The sequence below is a fragment of the Phasianus colchicus genome, chromosome 2, assembly GCF_987193195.1.
Source record: "Phasianus colchicus chromosome 2, bPhaCol1.hap1.1, whole genome shotgun sequence".
NCBI classification, from domain to species: domain Eukaryota; kingdom Metazoa; phylum Chordata; class Aves; order Galliformes; family Phasianidae; genus Phasianus; species Phasianus colchicus.
Window position 1 is genome coordinate 12,811,377 of NC_143437.1, and position 18,416 is coordinate 12,829,792.

Below are 18,416 nucleotides of genomic sequence, written 5' to 3' on the forward strand. Positions count from 1 at the left end.
ATGCTCCAGCACTTTCCCTGGAAAACAGATTTGCTCTCACACTGTTTGCACCCTCTGCACCAATAAGAGAGCTAAGGCTACATTGCAAAACACCTTGCAGTTCATGACTGATGTCATCCACAAGCCCAGCTCTGCCTAAATAATGCAAAAGCCATAAGGAGCTACATGCACTGAGCCACAGACCCCCAGCTCTCCTCTCTTTCCAACTTAATACTGAGCAGTACAGACGTCCTTGAGTCTACACAGCTGTCAGCCCCCCCCCTTGCTGATCATATGCATAAGTAAAAAGCCACAATGATCTCACTTGAGTCCCTTAAACAGCAGAAGTGAGCACCAGAGGTCCCAGCCAGCCTAGCTGGATTGACTCGCAGTGGTTTTTGATTGAAGTCAACTATTAACAGACAATTAAGACACTGATGCAGTTTAAAGATGAATTGGCCATGCAGTGACAAATTTGAATGCTTACTGCTGCATGCTGTGGCAAGTAATCAGGGGATGAAGCTGTAATTGTGGCACCTCTTGTTTTGCTTCTGCTAGAGCACAGAATGCGAGATTCAATTTAACAAACAATTTGCCACACTGCTCGTTCCTGCTGGGTGGGAAAGCAAAGCTTGTTGGCAAAGCTCCCTTTGAGTTTCGCTCCTTTTTAAACCCATTACAAGCAAAAGTGGTACTTATTTTCACCTTTGCACCAAAGCAGAAAGGAAAAGGAGAACCCAGGAATGTCACTGAGGGCGTAACTCAGGCTTCATCCAGAGCAGGTGAAAAACATCAGTGGAAAGAGTTGTTCTTATTTTGATGTCTTTGGAAGTATCCAGAGATATCACAGTGCAGTAGGGCCAACGTGCTCAAACATCAAACATAGAATAAAAGACTCAATAAGGTTGGTAAAGATCTTAAAGGTTGTCTAGTCCAGCTGTCAATCCACCCCCACCACATCCACTAACCATGTCCCTCAGTGTCACGCCTCCACATTTCTTTAACACCTCCATGGATGACAACTCCACCGCCTCCCTGGGCAGCCTGTGCCAATGCATCACCACTCGTTCTGAGAAGAATTTTTTCCTAATATCCAACTCGAACCTCCCCTGGCACAACTTGACGCTGTTTCCTTTTGTCTGTTGCTGTTACCTGGGAGATCAACCCCCACATTGCCAATACCTCCTTTCAGGCAGTTGTAGAGAGACAGAATGTCAACCTCCTCTTTTCCAGACTAAATAATTCCAGTTCTCTCAGCTGCTCCACATAAGACTTGTGCTCCAGACTCTTCACAACTTCATTGCCCATCTTTGAACACCCTCCAGGGCCTCAGTGTCTTTCTTGTAGTGAGAGGCCCAACGCTGAACACAGTACTCAAGGTACGGCCTCACCAGTGCAGAGTACAGAAAGCATGGATATGTGGAAGGGGGCAGAGATCTACCTGTATGTGGTGGGAATTGCTCTCCCTTGGCAGAACTATGAAGCTGGAGGTGCTGTCTGACCTTCAAGACAAATGTCCTCAGACGCTAAAGGAAGGGAAGGGTGAAGTAAAGGAGAAGCTACATACAGATTTAACATCTCCTCACCAGCCTTCCCCTGTTCTGCTGCCGGGAAAGGAACACAGAGACTCTCACAAGGCAGGTTCTGAGATGCTTTTTTGCTCATAGTAAGAAAACAAGTGCAAACTTGGCACCATGGTCTGGTTATTACAATGATTGGCTTTTCATTTTCAGGTGTTGCTGAAACAAGTGCTCTGCAAGAGAAATAATCTTGTTTTGGTGAACCTCTAGAAACAGAGTAATTTTAATAGGCATCTCACTGTCAACAGTTGCACATCTGCTGAGTGCTAAACTAGAAACCAAAAAAACACCATATTTCAATTTTATATCAGCAAGAGAAAGTTCTCCGAAGTATTAAACGCAAGGCATGCTCTGCGTGTACCCTGCTTCTGCCATTGCTACCTGGGCCTTCTTGTGCTTTTCTCCAGTTCACTGCTCCAGGTCCTATGGGGCTGCAATTAAAGACTCCCAAAGATGGTAGTGGCAGAGATTTCCTGGACCAGAGTAGAGCTTTCCTGCTTCTTTTACCTATTTCAAGTCCATCCTTGCATGTAGCCACTGCCTCAGAGTTTGCAGTCTAGACCTGGCTCCTCCAACACGTCCAACTTCACAGACACATGACTACCACACCATACATCCTTTCACTTCACTGTTGTTAGCGATTCATAACCAACCAATTTAAGTTTATTCAAAACCACAGATCTCAGGGATTTTATTTGGTTTCCTTAGGCTAAGTATGTCCTTAAAATGTTTTTGGTAGCTCAGAGCCAACCAGGACCAGCTGTTGTTTCTGTTGTTTATGCAGGATGAAGATGCCAGCATCGTCTTTTTGGTCAAAAGGAGAACAAAGTTGTCCTCAAGTTGCCAGTTTGACTTCCTCAGCTAATGCAGACAGGTTTCCCCTTTTATAAGCTTGTCACTCCTCCCCCTACAACCATACAAAAATATCAAAGAGCACAAGAGTTTGGTGGTTGGTAAATAGAGAGGCTCCAACAAGAGCTATGAGGAAAAAGAAAGAAGGGAAAGAGAAGCTTATGTCTTTATGAAATGTTTCTGGTCATGATCTTCAGAGATGACATCTTCTTGCCTGCAAGCACCACACATGACTCAATATCTGATTGATCCTGCTCATGATTCCTCATCAGTCTTGGAAAAGCCCTGAGGAGGGTTTCCAGGCAGCCAGTGACAAAATTTCATAGGGCTTTATGTGGGCATGACTCAAAAGCGAGAAAAGCTCAGCTCATTAGATGAAAGTTCAGTGTTTTGGACAGAGGCAGGCTGTCAATGCCAAGGGCTGTGTGCTCTGGCAAAGCAAGAAGCACAAACAAATGCTTCACATTTTGTACATCAGTGGCACTTGAGGGAGGAGGGGAATAAGTGAAGAATAACCCACACATTGATGAATGCTACTCTCCAACACCTCCCTGCTACAAGCTGGCCTTGCCTTTTTACAGGGCTCGCCCCAGCTCACATGGCTGACAGGAGAATAATAGAATCATTAAGATTGGAAAAGACCACTAAGATTATCAAGCACTGGCCAAGCACCAATCACTAAAAGAACCAGCCAAGATGCGATATCCATTCTGGGAATCATCTGCAAGATGATTTTTTCCTGTTAATTACACCACAAGGTTTAGCTTGGAGACTCCTTGCTAAAACTCTGTAACAGAGGGGCACAGCAGTTACAGAATAGGAGTAAATTTAGGAGTAAGTCACTTGTTTCACTTCCAGCTGGAAATAATTAATCTTAGAATTTTAGAATAAGATATTATGTACAGATTCCTATTTTAAACAAAGAACTAAGAGAAAAGCAGTGTTTGGATCCATCCCAATGCATATGTTGAATGTAAAGCTTTTTGGCTGGTCAAATGGGAGCTTCAGGAGAGAGAGTTAAATGTGAAAGCTGCACCATGAGGTGAATTCACTATTCCCAGAAGCTGCTGGGGCTATTTGGCTACTAGACAAGGAAAGAAAGGGCAAGTATTGCCTTGTAACCCCCGCCCATTCCCAATAGCAGGACCTACCCCCTGTATATTCCTCAGGAGCTGCAAGTGTAGGTCACTGCAGAAGAAAGGGACAGATGAAGCAATTTCTAGTGTCTCCTTCAGGCTGCCCCAGGCACGTAATAGAGGTGCAGGTTACAAGAGGCAATATGTGTTCCAAGATGAGTCTATCTTTGATGGTTCAAATCAGTTAGAGATAGACACCGTAGATACCTTTCCATTCTGACACTAGGGGGTCATGTTAATTGCTCAGCTGTGCGGCTCGGCAGGGAAATCAGGCAGAGAGAGGTCAGATGCCTCACCTTGCAAATGCTTGCATGAATGCTTAATGTCTCTTCTCTGAACAAACTCACTGCTTCAATACAACTGTAAAAGTTTCATAAGAAAAAGGGCAGATTTCTAATCTGCTGTTTGCATCACAGAATTTGGGGATACAAGGATGCCAGTTACTTACCCAAGCCATTTCTAGTCTGCACCACCCCCTACCACCAGGCTAAACATTAACACTATCACCACCACATCATTTTCAACTATATAGCATTCTACCAGAGCTAAGGACAACCACACCAGTTATCTCAGGCCCTAGACACAGCAATTAATACTGTCTAATCCAATAAACGATCAGCTTTATTGCTACAAAAGGGAAGAGGTTAAAGAAGATAAACAAATCTTACCCTTTACAGTGAAGATCAGTGTTCGCACTTTCAGCAAGGACTGAATTCTGAAGGCAGGACACATTGAGGATCAAAACACATGCTTACTGCTCTTTCCTCCAGCCAAACTCTACACTCAGATCAAGAAAATCAGGGAAGCAACCTATAAAGGGCCTCCATGCATGGGGAACCCCTTCTAGAGCTTTGCATGCCTTCCCCAACATCAGGGGGCCCTCAGATTCTGCTAGAAGGTACTATGCTTTTCCTGCCTAGAAAAACCCTGCAAAAACACAAGCCCACCACCTGAGGCCAATTTAGCCTCCTGAGGAGGCAGATGAGGCAACCATGGGGCCAGCTCCACCTCTCCCTAGCATTTGGCCAGCTGCTGGGCCAGCTGGAGTCCTGTCCTCATCAGTGAGTGAGAGAGTACACTTGGGCAAGCCTTGAAAAGTCATACTGGTATTCAGCTGTCATTTCTGAGATTGTTAGGTGATAGAAGGTGATACCTACCCATGCTGCCCTTCTGGGGGCAGCCCCAGAGCTAAGCATCCAACAGGCTTTAGAGAAACACCAAAAGTGAAATTTGTGCCCTGGTTTTAGGTGATGGAAGGCACTCTGTTAGTGTTAGACTGCTCAAGTTTCTTATGGCGTAGAAATGGCAGAAGGGCCCTGTTGAACTGTTACCTATTGCTTTTATCTTCTTGGGGCAGGGACAAAGTTATATAAGAAATGCTATCTAAATGGCTTTATTTGGAAACAAATGCATGTGTTACTCTACTAAATTAACTCAGCTAAGGAGATGAAAATTAGATCATTTAAAAGCAGAAAGCTCTCCCATATTGCTTCAGCAGAATCATCTTTTTTATATAGCCAGGCAAGGGGCTCGTTCTGGAGGAAAACAAACACATCTTTTATGATTATGGCCATTCAACACTGTTTCTTACACTCCAAATTGTCTAACATGAAGGATCAATGGTGTTCTCAGATAATGATTTAATTAAAAACTCCTCCTTTTTTCAAGTTGAGATCTGCAAAATGCTCTGAATGGCTGATGGACGATCTGCTATTAGCTTCCCAACTTTCCTTTAAATATTTTTTTTTTCTTCAGAATTTTATTTGCTGCCATTTGAGGATTATTGATTAACTGTAATTGCTTCTTTTCACAGACATCTCCCTAGTTATCTTCAGCTGTGTGGTCTATGAAGTGCTTCAGAACTGCAGTGCTTTTGCTTGTTTGTCAATGAAGATGCGGATGCCTGCATGTATGCGTACACCTCCTTTGCCCAGACTCTGCATTGATGCGAACTTAAAAGTGGATCAGCCTGTAATTTCTTTTTCCTTAAATAAAGCACATCAAAAGCACTAAAAAGCCCTTGTGTAGCCCAGTAGTTTATATCCAGGAGAAATTCAAACAGTGAACTCTTTACAGCACAGGAAACTCCTGAGTTGACAGAGAAACAAACATTCCCCTTGCCTTTGGTAGTCTCCAGGGTGGGCCCTTTTCCTCTGCCTTGTCCTTGCTGCAACACTCCTGTGTCTTCCGTGGGTTGCAAATGAACCAGCTCCTCCTCCCACCAGGGGCTTTGCTGCCTGTTTCCATCTGTTTCTCCTGCATTTGAGAGTTTATGTATCTCAAATTATGGGGTCAAGCATGTTGTTACATGGGCAGCATCAACTACAAAAGAACACACTTTGCTGCAAGTTTAAGACTGTGCCTTATACTCTCAGACTACAGTATTCTTGGGAGGCAGTAGATGATGCTGTTAGAGTAGGTCTAAGTCTGGTGTACATAAGTATACAGATAAACAAAAACTAACCTTCATCATTAAAACCAGAACAATTGTTTTTAGAAGCCGATCGTCAGCTAAGTGGGAGTTTGTTAGCAGAATTTCCCTATTTAGAATTAAGTTTCAGATACTGAGCAGCTGCCCACAAGACATAAATAACAAAAGTTATGAAATACAGCAGTAGAAACTTGAGAATTTCTTTGCTTTGATTTTTTTTCCCATAGATGCCCATGCTCTGGTGGGGAAACCAGAACTGTACTCGGCTCTGCTTCAGCACAGACACTGCAGCAGGCACTTCTGTGCTATGGAAAATCCTGCTCAGCACAGACTGCATGAGCATCCTGCAGCCAGGAGAGCAGGACACAAAATGTCTCCATGGTCAGAGGGTGTAGGAGCTTCAACAGAACCCTTGCACCTTACAATGGCCCTGCAAAACTTTCTCTGCTATGACCAGGTAGGCAGATTGCTTGCAAAAGACACTGCTGGAAATGTAAATCAAAGCACAGCAGTGGGCAGGGAGACGTATGAAGGGAATGGCAGATTTCTAATCAGGTTTGAGAAGACAGCTCAGGTAGGCAGCTAATTAGGGGCCCAGGGAAACGGCTTCCCAAGCTGCATGCAGCAAGCAGCTCGAGGAGAGAGGAACTGTAGGTTTTCTGCATGAACAAGCTGACAGTTAGATTGAGCACAGTATTGATGGTAAGTGCATTTTATCACCAAATTATTGTATACATATATAAAAATACATATAAAATACAGCTGACAAAAAGAAAACCAACATTTCTGTCAAGCTTTCTGTGACTTTTCCACTTCTCTAGGATAAAATTGCTTCCAATACCTGGGGAAAGACAGCACAGTTTGGAATGCTTTTGTTTAAATAAACGTCACTTAGACAAGGTAACTCTATGTCCTGTGTTTTACTCAGTGAAGAAGAAATTAAATACTGAAAACTGTTTTGTAAAGGTGTTTACAGGATTATATATTTTTTCCCCACTTTTTCTTGGATATGCAGGAAAATGATTCTTCCAGTATTTCATTTTTTAAAAAAGGCATTTCTTCTGTGTAAAATTCCATAGAATTATTATTAAATCATTGGAGCGTCCTTCATTATTAAATTTCTGCTCTGCAGAGAGCAGCAGAAGCTCTTTAGGCACTAGAAGCTTCTGCTGCCTTTACCTTTCAGTTCCTTAGTTCAAAGCAAGCCCAACCCCAAAAGGGGAAAATATTGTGAAAGTAAACAAGAGGTCCTCTGGGTACAGGAGACAACAGTTGGACCATCCAGTCAATGTGGCCCATGCATGCACCTAAGGACTGCAGGGACTTCAAGGACTAGCAGGGCAGAGAGCTCACTTCTTTTGACAAGAAAACAATTTTTTGAAGGTTGTAATAGAGTAAAATTTAGCACAGAGATAGAAAGAACAAAGTTGGAAAGAAGCCATTAAGAATTTCACAGGTGAACTCCATCTTGAAGGTTTACTGTAGATGTTATTTCTGGGATAAGATGAGGCTTCTTGCAGCACTTCAGCAAGTCTTCATTCTCCTTGTTATCATCAAAATATACTTCAATGCTTTTTATTTTCGTAAGTTTTGATGGGATTAGCAGTATAAATTCTTCAAAAGCTTTTTTTTTTTTTTTTTTTTCGTATTTTTAACAGAAGAACATTTCCATTAATCTCAAAACATAATCTTCTCTCTTTTGTATGACAATGGCAATCTTAGCTTTAGTCAGAGAGGAGCTGGGCCAATGGTGAAGACAGTGTGTAGCTGTATCACGGACATACAGTTACAGACAGCAGAAAGATAAAACTCATTGCTCCAACTGCCATCAGGGACTTGGGGGAACTTGGGCTGATCCCACAACGTGCCTAAGTTGGGGGCCAGCTAAAAATGTAAGAAGAGTGACAGAGAACTTACACTGGAAAGCTGACTTTATATAAGACAGGCATCTGTGTCTGCTTTGTGTATTTAGATGATGCAAATACCCATCTGAGAGTGAACCTGGTCCCTGGTGGAACACAGTTAAGGCAAATGTATGCATTTGACCAGGAATAAGCAATTTGGAGGCATCCTCACTGCTAATTGACATAGTACTTCAAAGTCTTCATGCAGAGAACTGTTTCACCAACATCATGGGAAAAAAAAGTTTGTTTGTGAGGGGCGAGCTGGCAGCCACTGGGTGGGATAGCAGCCTTGTGGGCTGTGGCTGGGAGATCCCACATTACAGCCCGCACTCAGCCTTTGGCCAGCATTGCTTCAAGGGGATTGGCAAGTAAAACACCACACTAGCTATTAAACCTGCTCAGCCTTGGTGACGAAGCAGAATTAGGGAACTACAAAATCTTTTTAAATATTCATAAATGCTCTCTGTAGTTGCTCTGCTCATCTTCAAGTGGCTTTATAACTCGACTGTTGCAGTTCTGTACCTGAACTTGCCCCATCTGCAAATATCCTAACAGCGTGTGGTATAAACTGTAACGCTACAGAAGTAAATGGGAAAAAAATACTGAAGTCAAAGAGTCTAGCTTAATTTTCAATAGAACTAATCTGACCTGTAGATTTCTGTGCTATATTTTATCATGTAAGAAAAGAAAAAAACATGATAGATCCACTTTAATATTTACAAAGCATCTTTCATTAATCTTTAACAGCATTGTTTATTAAAAATGCATTAACAATTCTGGTTTGCTTCAGGCAAGGGGACCCTTTACAGGATGGGCAATTTGATTTGGAACTTAATGATTATGACATTCCACCTTTGTTCCATAAACTAATACATCTGAGAGACAAACTTCTGAGGCATATGCAACAGTGGGAGCTCGGCCTTTGCACATCAATATTCTTACAAAGAAAAGTCTTGCTGTTTTACAACTCAAAGCAGCTCTGGAAGAAATCTCTATGCAGAGCAGGAGGGAAGTCAACTAGTAAGTAGTAAGAGAGATAAAATAAGGTTTAATAATCCCAACCTCAAAAAAATTTTGCATGGGTATAGTTTTCCTGTCTCTGCTTTCTCCATATGGAATTGTTGCATTTCTCTTATTTCTATTTGTCTTCAAATGGGCAATAGGGACTTAGTCATCCCAAACTCACCTCTGTTCCAAACAATCAATCATCATCATGACCCAGAAGCTGGTATGGCACTGCAAACAGTGTTTCAACGCATAGGTTTCCATAAGAAGTCCATATCAACAATTGGATTTCAAACTAGAAAAAGCTTTCAGGAAGGTTTGCTGGTTTGCACCGAAAGTGATTGCTGCAGGTCAGCAATTTAGGAACAATTTGGTCATGTGTATGTAATTCACAGTGATACATACACTATTTCCAAACTGGAGAAGATGCTCATTTTGCAGGAGGGAGGGAGGCTGAATGTCTCCTACATGAGTTATGGATCAGAAATTGGTAATCCTTAAGAAAAAGCAGACTTGCAATATTAATGAACCCCAGGCAGGTCCCAAGTAGGAGAGACAATAATAAGACTGGCAGGCTTTTCCCATTCAGAGTCCTCTTCTATAAAAGTGATCTGAGGTTTCTTAAGAGCTTAGGCTGTTGTGAATAGATCAATCTCAACCTAAATATATTAAGGAGGAAAAATATTTTTGTGTATCATAGCACTGATTTCCTTTACAATAAGAGCCTCACTTGCCTATGAAACCATAATAGAGAAAATTATGGAGCAACATGGAGAAAATTTTCTGGATGATCCAATTTACCTTTCAGTTTGCAAAAGAAGAATTTGATTTTGCAGCATTTTCAAATGGATTTAGTATTACAGAACCAAATCAGAACTATTATTATATATAAAGTGATAAAGATTGAGAGACACTTGACTGATTCAGGATTGCTAGTGTCCTAGCTAGAAAAAAACCATGTACTTAGCATTTTCAGCCTAAACAGCCAAGACAAGAAAAATGAAAGAATCATCATAAGATTTCAGAAGCTGCTACTGCTACTGGCTGCCAAAATGCCCTGCTCTTGACAATTAGACATTGTCAGGGAGCTCAGACTTTGAAAAGCACCAACTCTGTGTTCCTTAAGCCGTAAGTCAGGTACTGCTAAAAATAGCCTTCAGCAAGGAAAATAGATGAAACATTTTTCCCTATGGTGCCATTTATACAAATAGGACATAACTGTAAACACATTGTCTCATGCTTTACAAAGTCCTTTGCCCCACAGACTTCTAGTGGAGTCTGGCTCCAAAATCATGTGGTCCTACAAATAATAATAATAATCTGCAATTGTTGCTAAGTAATGGATGCCACTCATCCTCTTAATGCTTCTTCTCAATGCCTTCTCCTCTAAAGACCATGTCTGTTTCTCCTTCCAAGGTGCACCTTATTTTCTTACAGGAGTGTTCATAGAGTCATAGACTTGTTAAGGTTGGAAAAAACCTCTAAGGTCAACATGTCCAACCACCAACCCATCACCACCATGCCTAAAAAACCATGCCTTTGAGTACCCAATCTCCACATTTCTTGAATGCCTTCAGGGATGGTGACTCCCCCTCCTCCCTGGGCAGCCTGTCCCAATGCATCACCACTCCTTCTAAGAAAAAAATTCTTCTTAATATCCAACCTAACCCTCTTCTGGTACAACTTAAGGCCATTACCTCTCTTCCTGTTACTAGTCACCAGGGAGAAGAGTCTGACTCCCACTACAACCTTCTTTCAGGTAGTTCAAGGTCCTCAAGATTTTTTTTGTTTTAGGAAATCTAACAGCAAGTGTTGCTGAGAAGAGACTTGTCTCAGGTCTCAGAGCAAAACAGCCTTTGGTGTGAGACCTCAGTTTTGGCATCATGCTTCCGCTGCAAGGGCATTTGTTCTTCTGTGGGCACTGAAAGAGATGTCAGTCACATAGCTAAAGGATGGAGAAGACCTATGGGGATGAGAGTCCTCTAGAGTGACATGGTTTCATGCTGTTTCTTTGATTTTTTGTCTGGCAAGTGAAATGTATTTCACCAGAAGGTGGGAAAGGACTTGGAACAAAATTGATCTTGGCTGAGCAAACATTTGACGACGTTCTGTGGGAAACAACCATCTGTCTTGGGAGATATCAACTCCAGGAGATATTGATGGCACTAAAAATATCAGCCTTAGTCCACAGTCCCAAGGCATTTAGTTTTCAGGCAAGGAGAGCCTCAGTTCTTCAGCAGAATTCCTTCATGTTTATTTTTTTGGAGTGTTGACTTGCCAGGTGTGCAGTGAAAGGCTTTTGTTTGTTCAAGATGCAGCCGTGCATGTTTTGGCACCTGGGCTGAGTGGAAAGCATAGAGGAGCTGAAGCAAGATAATTAATATGGATTAAATGAAAAAAGGGCTTTGTGTTCTGCTTCACAAGTACAGACTGTATACAGCAATGGATGTCTTTATCTCAGAAGAGCTTCCTGGAGCAGTTTGGCAGGCTGGTTTCTTCTGAGGTACATAAGAAGAGATGGGAAATAAAAGAGAAAAAAAAAAAAAAAGGAATCTTAGAAAGAAACTTTAAAAATGCAACATGAATTCAAAGCAGATTTTTATCCCTCATTGACAAAGAGGTTAACGTATTTACGGAAACCAAGAAATGTCCCCCATCCCACAAATCATTAAGATTCACAACATTTCATCTTCCCTGTGTAGATAAAATCAAGAACACTGGAAGTTTTTCCAGGGAGATGGGAGGATGGTGCAGTCTAAATTAACTGTTTGATGTCCTGCACAAAAGTTGGCAGATCTGCTTTCATACCTATCAATTATTGGTTCCCTGCTATCCATATATGTGCTCCTTCATGGGCTTGAGAAATAAGTAAAAAATAGTTATCTTTTCCATCACATTTCTTGCTACAAGAATGTACTCTCCTTCAGAAAAGGCAGCCTCTTGGCCATCAGAGAGATACCAGAGACCAGGCAAAAGCCTTGACCTGTTGTCCCATACCTGTACCATGCTTTATCACTCTTTCCATCTGCAGCTAGACAAATTCCCTGCCAGAGCTATGCTAACATCCACATCTTCCCAAGAAGAGCTTCAGCTGCAGTAAGAACAAGATATATACTTCCTTGGGAACAATTTTTAGTTGTCTCTTTTGAGCCCTGTCCCATCACACTTCCATTTGCTGTCACTTGCTGTTTTCCCCTTTTTTTATATTTGTTTGAGTCTGGTTTATGGCTGTTGCCCAGGAGAGCCAATAATGAGAACCACGTACTTGTGCTGAGAAGCAAAAATGATGCTTCCTGGGGCTGCCCTCTAAGAAATCCCAGAGCTGGATGCAACTCGTGTTTGGATTCTGCTAAAGATAACTTTTTTTTCCATTGCCAATGTGAAAATCACACAGGAGCCCATACTGCTTACCTTACAGAAGCCAGTGTCCCTGCATTTTGATCAGGAACATGAAAAGGCTTCCCAGAGAGTAACTTTTTGGATGGCAAAGATTTCTAATAAGAGCTGGTTTGGCAAATAAATAAATAAAAGAAATTGATATTAACACATGTTGAAGTTTTCTGGCTAAGCTTTCCTTAAAAGCTGACTCAGATGATATGCAAGAGTAAGAAATAATATTGAAAACAATCAGATACTGAAATTATGGAGGAAAGAGATGCAATGACTACTTTGTTGAGGCATACTCACATGGAAAAAGACAAGGGGGTGTCCTAGCAGCACAGCATGCTTTACAGGACAGACTTTACAGAAAAGAAGAATCCCCCCTTTCTAGATTAGCTGAGGAAAAAAATGTAAATGTAAAAAAGAGTTCCATAGTCCTGGAAAAGTAAGTACTACCTATGCATGGTAGGGCAGGGAGTAGTGGTTTCTTGGGCAACCAGAGCAGACCAGAGCATTTTGGGGAGCCAGAGAAATAATGAATTAGAGATTAAAAAGAAGTCAATAAGTCAATATACCTGAAAGAGAAGGGCAATCAGGAGAAGGGATTTCTCCTTACACATACAGTGAGAAGAAGCCAAGATAGAAGGTTGATAGGATGCAAACCTCTGTAATGATTTTTAATTTTTTTTTTTTAAGTTGAGTTTGTTTGCATGACAGCTCTGAAATAGGATAAGAACAGAGAAGGGCAATGCTGCATAATGTGAACAAGAAAAGGGAACTGTTCAGCTTTTTCATTTAAATGCATGAAAATCCCTGTGAGGTCTGTGCATGTGTGTGGGGGAGGGAATGAATTAAAAAAAAAAAAGAAAAAAGAAAAAAAGATGTGCTGAAGTAAATGACTCTGGTGAAACAACAAACTAAATCTGAAGGCTCACAAGCACCACTGAAATTATGAACTGTGCTGATGACCGCAGCCCATGTTTCAAAAAGCTGAGAGGGGCAATGTCTCAATAAATATGTCAGGAAAACAGAATTTAACACCAAAAAGCCCTCTGTAGTACTTCAGAAAGATAGCTCTGTGGTCGCAGGGGTCTGGATGTTGGGAGAGGATGGATGAATGCTACTAATGTGCTTTGGTTCTGCCCACCCACTGGGAGCTCTTGAATGCGATGAGGTTGGTGTCCACAAGGTTGACATGACGCTGTCCCTATAGAATCATTGCACAGATCCTTCTGAACTGAATTGCTTCACCCTCCTCTTTCTCTGACACCAGCACTGCTCAGCAAGGGAAGAATGCAGCCCCGTGACTTGGCCTTATAGGGACAGAGGAGAGGAATGAAAAAGCCAGTAGATTCAGGCACGGATGTAACCCTGGAGGGGACAGGCATCCCAGAGCAAAGGGACTCACAGATCTGGTGGTGGGAGCAAATAGTCCATGCTCACTCTTGGCACAAAATCTCCATCCATCACACGTTGCCAGGGATGGCTGCCACCAGCATTCTGGCTGCCTTCCTCCATGTGTCATCAGGTAGGGGTCAATTGTGTGCTAAGATGACCTTCAAGAGTGAGGAACAGGAAAAAAACACTTGAGAGGCACTGAACTGCTGGAAGATGTAGGTGAGACCTTACCCACAGAAGGTCTTGCTGGCTTTATGCCATCTTTCCCAGATATCCAAACCCAACCTGTGTCCCTTTTAGCATCTGAGGGAAAACTGTATCTTGTTTATTAGAGGCTGGCCTGGAACCTAAGGAAATAAAAATTGGGCCATGATGAATAAGAACCAATGACAGATCAAACCTCTTACTCTCCACAACTCAAACCCAGACGAGGCCAATTAATGAAAAAGCTGCATATGGTCACAAATAATACATACATTTTAGTTGTCCTGTGTTAGCCAAAAGGATTTCTGTCACATCATCAAGTATCTGTGCACTCTGTATTCAATAATGATTTATTTATGTATGGCTATAGTGCACCCTGAAACACATAGCTTGCTAATTAACTCATAGCCACCTGGAATGGTAATAAGCAAAACAATCTGGAACGAATCTATAAGACTGATCATGTGATGTACATGCTTGAAAATAGTCAGCCTCAGTGATTTTAACCCACAGGGGAAAACATGCATTTCCAGTTACACACGGAGGCTATCCAGTGCTAATTACAGGACTGAAAATTAGGTTCTGGTTTTACAGGGAGGTGTGAGCTTGATTTTCAGTGGCCTTCAAATGTGCTCAGCAGCAGTATGAGCATCATGGAATCCTTAAGGTTGAAAAAGACCACTAAGATCATCTAGTCCAACTGTCCAAGTACCACCAATACTGCCCACTAACCATGTCCCTTGGTGCTACATCTCTGTGGTTCTCACATCCTGGGAGTGACTCCACCACCTCCCTGGGCAGCCTGTTCCAATGCCTCATCACTCCTTCTGAGAAGTTCTTCCCAATATCCAACCTGACCTCCTCACACCCTCCAGCACAACTTGAGGCCATTCTCTATCATCCTATCACTTGTTACCTGAGAGAAGAGACCCGCACCCACCTCATCACAACCTCCTTTCATGAAGCTGGAGAGAGCAATGTTGTAGAGAGGACATGCCTTTCAGTATTGAAGGACTGTAGTGAGAGCAAGAGCTGAAAGTTTTTTATCTACGGAAGCATTGCTGTCCAGTGCTGTCCCTCAAAAGATAGTTACTCTGCCAAAGTCTGGAGGCATTGTGATGGAGAACTACAGAACTGCAAGACCCCTTAGATTTGGGTGAAAGGCTTCATATTCTGTGCACATGTTCAAGAAGGCAGCTAAGTTAATACAAAGTTTTTTGACACTGCCGCTGCTTGGTTTGAGGCTTCTGGTATTTTAACACTTACTGTCACATACAATGACTGGGCACTGCTGATGCAACTCCACACTCTGTTTTTGCTGCTGGTCAGTAAATTTAGTCCTGCTGGAAACACAAAGGCAGGCTATGGAGGCTGAACTGTTTCCTATTGGTGTTTAAGTTCCTTTGTGCCTACTGAACAGCTTTGCCTAAAATCAGTGACAACCTGCCCGCTCCCATGCCTATTCGTCATAAATGTGTGAAAACAGAACCCAGCATAGCTAGTAATTATCCCTTCATTATGGCAATATGCTTCTGAAAGCATAATCATGATCAAAAGACACGTGATTCTCCTCTTACTGCTTTCTGTTTACAAGTTTCAACTTTTCTTCTTTTTTCCTGCTAATAAGGATTTTTTAATTTGAAAATCAACAACAGCTTTTGAAGCCTGTCCCTGTCCTCATGGTAATGACAAATTTCCCCTGACCTGAGGACTCAGATTCTGCAGCAGTGAATAGCAGCTGAAATAACAGGCATGTGGAAACGCTGCAGAAAAGGGCACATGAGAAGCATCTAAAGCTCCAGGGGACTCTTATGGATAATTTGGTGCCCATTGCAGGTGGCTCAGTTTGTATTTCAGCAAGGATAAGTTTTGACTGAGATTAGTTAACTGGCAATTTCCTTTCTTGTTTACAGTCCATTCAAAGAAGTTCTGTGACACACACCTGAGCACTGGAGGGGCAGCAGGAGTCAGCTCAAGGCAATAAGCTCAAGCTCAGTGTGAGTCCTTCACCTGGAAATTGTAGAGCTTCCCTGGAAATACCTAACTGGCCTCCAAGTTGGAAGGCAGAAGGCACCATTGGCAGCTCTATCCGAGACCTTGAAAAGGACGAAGGACACTTGCAATGTATGTCCAGCTTACAGTGTAAGGCAACACTGGATTTAGGAATGGTTAATTTGTGCACAGTGCCATTTTACAAGGCAGCAACACCAGTGGCTGACTGTCACCCTCAAGGTAAAAAGCTATGACTCCTGTACAAAGATACTGCTGCTAGAGGTGAAAGCATCCATTTACCAGTGGTGGAGGGCCAATCACCCCCATGCAGAACAATGATCAATGGCCACAGTAGCTTAACACTGACCCCATGAAAGCTCCTCAGTCCTCTAGCAAATGGATTTGACTTTCAAGGACAATTAAACTGTTTGCACCTCCACTCAGTCTGTTTGGTGCTGTTAAATTCCAGTGCAAAATGAGTCTCATTTGAAAGAGTGGCATTGGTAACAGATAGCTTTTTCTAATTACATCCTCTTATCTCCTTTGATAAGTTAACAGTGAGCAACCACAATAGTCAGCAATGCAGATAGCGCGCAGCTACTGACATCTGAGTTAGCAGAAGGAGATGAGTTTACACATCAGAGCTTAAGTTTGAGGCTTCCAGAAAATTGAAGTCAGCCCCTTCCTGCATAGAGACCAGCAGCCCCAGAGCACGCCTGCCATCTCTCACCGGTAACACAGCCCGTCCTTCCCAGCTCCCCACACCACTCTCAGGCAGGACACATGCAAAGTGATCCTGCTCAGATCCTGCTTTACTGCATCGCGCTGCTGCAGTCTGTCAGCCAGAAAATCTCCCTTTGGGCAGCCACAGACCTCTGCAGCAATCCTGAATCCAAGCCAAGAGCTCTCGCACTGCAGCTCCTCTGGCACAGAAATCCCTGCCATGCTCAGACTAATCTGAAGGAGTTACCGGCAAACTGAATGCCCCCCCTCCATACACATTTCCAAACCTCTTCAGGTACCACTTTGCATATTTCTTCCATTTTACCTTTTCTCACTGAAGTGCAGAAGAATGCATCTTTCTTACAAAAAAATCAAAAATCAAATCGGGTTAAAAATAAATAAATAAATAAAAGCAAACCACTCCCTTAGGGAGAAGCCATTCCCAAACCAGGTAACCCACTGCATATGCATTTCCCTCAGAGGGAGCATGCAAAAGCAAACAAAATGTGGCAGATGTTAGTCCTGGTGCTTGGTGTGCTGCTGGAAGGTGCACACATCCCATAGCAGTGAGAGAGCAGAAGCCTATAGCACAGCAGCCAAACACCTCCAGATGAGCTCTTCACAGTGCACTGTTTTGAAATACTTCAAAATGACGTAGCACACAAATTATTTAAGCAAGACTGGATTTTCCTAAGCTAGACAGCATGATAAAACTTGGTGATACACAACTGAAATTGCACTACCTGAAAAGACAATACCTCATCTGAAACACTGAGTATCAAAATTATTTGCTTTTTTTTTTTTTTTTCCCCCATCAGAATATGGAGAAGATAAAGTACATTAAAGCAAAGTATCTTTAGAATGAAATATAAGCTATCTTGCAAATTCAGAGCTTTGGGAATATGAGTTGTCTTCATTTTTCAATCTTTGTGAGTTATCTAATAACTACCTGAGCTTGTTTTTAAACAGCAGTGACAGTGTTGTGGTTAAATGCTCGGATGTCATTAAAAAATATTCTAAGTGACTAAAAAGGAAAAATCAAACCCAGCTCGCAGTTTTTGCGTGTTGCATTATATCATCATTTCATTTTAGGATGTCGTAGTTGACAGCATCTACCTCACTAAGCAGTAGCTCAAACACACAAAGATGTGATAAAAACACCAAAATGTCATGCCTGTGAGCTTCAAAGCAGTACAAGGCTCAACTAATTTAACACCTTTTTACTCTTAAAGGAACTGCTCACCCACTGATTCATCTTCTGTTCACTCAGGATCGTCCTGTCACTACCGATCGGAACACCAGTGCGCTTCTCTCTGCACAGTAAAAGAGAAATGAAAACAAAACAAAACAAAACAATTACAGATATAATAACAAGCTTTGTGGCCTCTGCTGAAGGCTGCCGAGCTCCCTGTGCTCTTTGCAGGAGAGCTCATTAAGCATGCATCTCACCAGAACCAGAGCAATAGATGCCTGTGCAAAAACAGTTGTGCAAAAGTGTGGGGCATTTAAACAAGAGGAAAGATTCACTGCCAAGGAGGGCAGTAATGAAGGCAGCTCTGTGCTTCTCAGCTGGTAGTGGTAGTGGTATGGCTGATTGCTATCTCACCTGGGACTGTTCTGTCCCCAAACTGAGGAACTGCATTCTGGGAGGTGGGCACCAGTGGTTCCTGGTGCCTTTTGCTCAGTATCCTGTGAGAGAAATAGAAAAACACCAACTCAGGAAACATAGGGACATACCTGTCCCATGGGATATGTCCTGTAACGCCACTGGGACAGCAGGGAACATTTATTTTACAGGAGTGTCTGTAGGGGATGGCGGAGAACTTTTCTT

The 18,416-nt window shown here is 42.4% G+C and overlaps 1 protein-coding gene across 5 annotated transcripts in view; it reads right to left on the reverse strand.

Moving 5' to 3' along the window:
- Positions 1–18,416, reverse strand: part of SPTLC3 (serine palmitoyltransferase long chain base subunit 3) — a 293,417-nt gene that overhangs the window by 184,378 nt on the left and 90,623 nt on the right. For 4 of the 5 annotated variants that reach the window (XM_090134807.1, XM_031598140.2, XM_090134805.1 and 1 more), the window contains 2 exons: positions 18,192–18,274; positions 17,829–17,898 (listed from right to left, as the gene is read on the reverse strand). The gene's annotated coding sequence lies outside the window, so the exon portion shown is untranslated. The remainder of the gene's footprint in view (positions 1–17,828; positions 17,899–18,191; positions 18,275–18,416) is intronic. The other variant, XM_090134808.1, reaches the window with a different exon arrangement.